Source organism: Cucurbita pepo, chromosome LG04 (assembly GCF_002806865.2).
Source record: "Cucurbita pepo subsp. pepo cultivar mu-cu-16 chromosome LG04, ASM280686v2, whole genome shotgun sequence".
Taxonomy (NCBI): Eukaryota; Viridiplantae; Streptophyta; class Magnoliopsida; order Cucurbitales; family Cucurbitaceae; genus Cucurbita; species Cucurbita pepo.
The window spans coordinates 740412-743601 of NC_036641.1; positions in this window are offsets into that span (position 1 = coordinate 740412).

Here is a 3190-nt window from a genome sequence, read left to right on the forward strand (position 1 = left end):
TTTTCTTTTTCTTTTTCTTTTTTTTTTCTTTTTTCTTTTTTCTTTTTTGGGTGAAGTTTTAATATATTTTATCTAAGATTGTATCTGAATAATTATGAATAATTATGGAGTGTGGATTAATAAAACTTTAAAAAAAAAAATTGACAACCCAACCCAAAAATAGAGGGTTGAGTTGTGAAAAGTTTTGGGTTGGGTTGGGTTACCAATCCAACCAACCCGAACTTTTGGGTTGGGTAAAAAAAAATCCTCCAACCCGGACCATGTACACCCCTAGTGGATATGGAAAGAACAATAAATAGAAAGATATCTATATGATAAGTCGTAATGGAAGACAATTGCATATAATAAATAAGTGTTATAATGTATAGTATGCATGTCTTAGGGTTCCAAGTATGTTATAAGTATTTCTAAACTTTGTATTTTGTCGTGGAAATATTCTAAACTTTCAGAAGGATTAGTGATATTTTAAACTTTTAAAAAACGTTAATTTTAAATNGATTAGTGATATTTTAAACTTTTAAAAAACGTTAATTTTAAATATAAACTGTTAGTACTATTTGAGAATATTTATTAAAACCACTTAAATTGTGTGAAAGTTGTGGATATTAGGGGTGTACATTCAACCCGGCAACCCGACAACCCGGACCAACCCAACCCGAACTATAAGGGTTGGGTTGGGTTCATTTTTTTTAACACGAACTGAATCGGTTCGGTTTTGGGTTCATGGGCAAAACGCTCGGGTTGACCCAAGAAAAATAAAATATATAGAATTATTATGAAGATTCTTTGATATTAATGGGTTTGCCAGAGTGGTACTGAAGTTCGACGCCAGCTAAATGTATGTTTTCGGTTTTGTTATTTTTAATTTCTTTATTTTGTTTATATTATTTTATTATTTAATTCTCTTTGTTTAATTATATATATATATATATATATATATATATATATATATATATATATATATATATATATTAAAATACGTTAATATTTCATACTCTTTTTAAAACACATTAGAATAAACTATAACTAACTTATTCGTTTCATGATCTACCGTTGTATTTTTGTTACTTTTAGAATAAACTATAACTAACTTATTCCTTTCATGATCTATTTTTGTTACTCTAACTTATTCCTTTCATGATCTATCTAACTATAACTAACTTATTCCTTTCATGATCTACCATTGTATTTTTGTTACTTTAACCAATTCTAAAAAAATGTTATTTAGTTGTCTTTAATTTTATGACAATATTGAACTATGTTAATTTGTTACAATTTTCGCTCGTTATTTTTTATTGATTTTTTTTTTGTCAATAATTATAGATTGATTTGTGTTTGTTTGAGAACTTTTAATATATTTTATTTAAGATTGTATCCGAATTATATTATAGATTGTGGATAAATAAAACTTAAAAAAAAATTTGACAACCCAACCCGAACCCAACCCGAAAATAGAGGGTTGGGTTGGGTTGGGTTGTGAAAAATTTTGGGTTGGGTTGGGTTACCAATCCAACCAACCCGAACTTTTGGGTTGGGTGAAAAAAAATCCTCCAACCCGGATCATGTACACCCCTAGTGGATATGGAAAGAACAATAAATGGAAAAATATGTATATGATAAGTCGTAATGGAAGACAATTGCATATAATAAAAGTCAAATATTATATATATGATAAACTATAATTCAGTACTAAATATCAATATTTTTGAACTTTTATATTTTAAAAAATACCCTCTTAACTACTTGAAAAAAAAAATACACATATAAATTTTAAAATTAACCTTAACACCTAACTTTTATATAAAAAAGTTTATACTGACGAAAACTATCTATCTACATCTTATAGATCATCACCATATTTTTTTAATAGTACTTTCAAAATTCATGGTACTTTTTGAATCATAGTACTAACCGTTCTATCCATATACTAATAGTAATGGTGTTTTAATATTATTTTTTAAAAAATTTAAGATATTTTCGAAGTTTTTAAATAGTGTTAAAAGAATATTAATGGTACGTGTTGTATCAATGTTTCTCCAAAATTAATTATAAATATATTTTAAATTTTGTTTCGAAAGTCGATAAATTTTAAATAATAATTTGAATTTTTTTATTGGCTGACGTGTTTTGTGTCCTTTTATATTGGTTTGTTAAACTTTTATGATTGTATTTAATGGTTTTAAAGGAGATTATTTATAATTAAATTTTATATTAATTTTTTTAAAATTATTTATTTCAGAATAATTATTAATATTAATGACTAAACTAATTCAAAATTTTAAAATTTAATACATATTATTTCAGAATAATTATTATTAAGATTTTTTTAAAACCTAAAATTAAAAAAAAAATGAATGAAGAATAATTAAAATTATTTTAATAATGTAAAATGGTTAAAATAATTAATTATCTAAAATTAAACAATATAGTACCAAATTAAAATGTAGTATGCAACAATTTAGCCTATACCCTTCAAATTTTTAATGATTTGATCATTTTTGTAAAAATTATGGTTAGGATGTAACATGTTTCTTACGACTGTACTCCTATTTTTTAGAAAAAGACAGTCTCTTTGGAGGTTAGTATAATGCTCCCCCGAATGTACTTCTTAGGGAGGAACTGAGTTACCAAAAGTCGTGATCTGAATAAAAGAAGTTTGTTAGGCCATCCTTTAGATTTCAGAGGTGTAGGTTCGATTCCTGCTCGTAATAGTGATTAATAAACTAATGGAACCCAATATATTTATAAATCATATTTTGCAATTTAAATGTCGATAATTGAAGATCAAATTGAAATGTCGTATAATAACAACTCAACTTACATTTAATCTCGAGTTATTGTGAATAATTAAATAGTTTTAAATCACATAAATTCAAAAGTCTAAAATAGGGGTGTTCAAAAAGTCTTATATGAAAAACCTAATTAATTAAAAATTTGAATTGGGTCATGAAGGAACGATTGAGTTCATATAAATTAAAATTTTATGGGTTAGATTTTTAAAACTAAATTGAGTTAATCCATATGAATTTATTTTAAAAAATACAATTTTGATGCCATTATATATACATACATTTATTTTATTTTTATTTATCATATATATTTGAGGGGTGAATTTTAATGAAATATTTAAAAATAAATAAATATTTGATGAACGAATATTTTACTTTTATTTAAAACACAATTTAGTTGA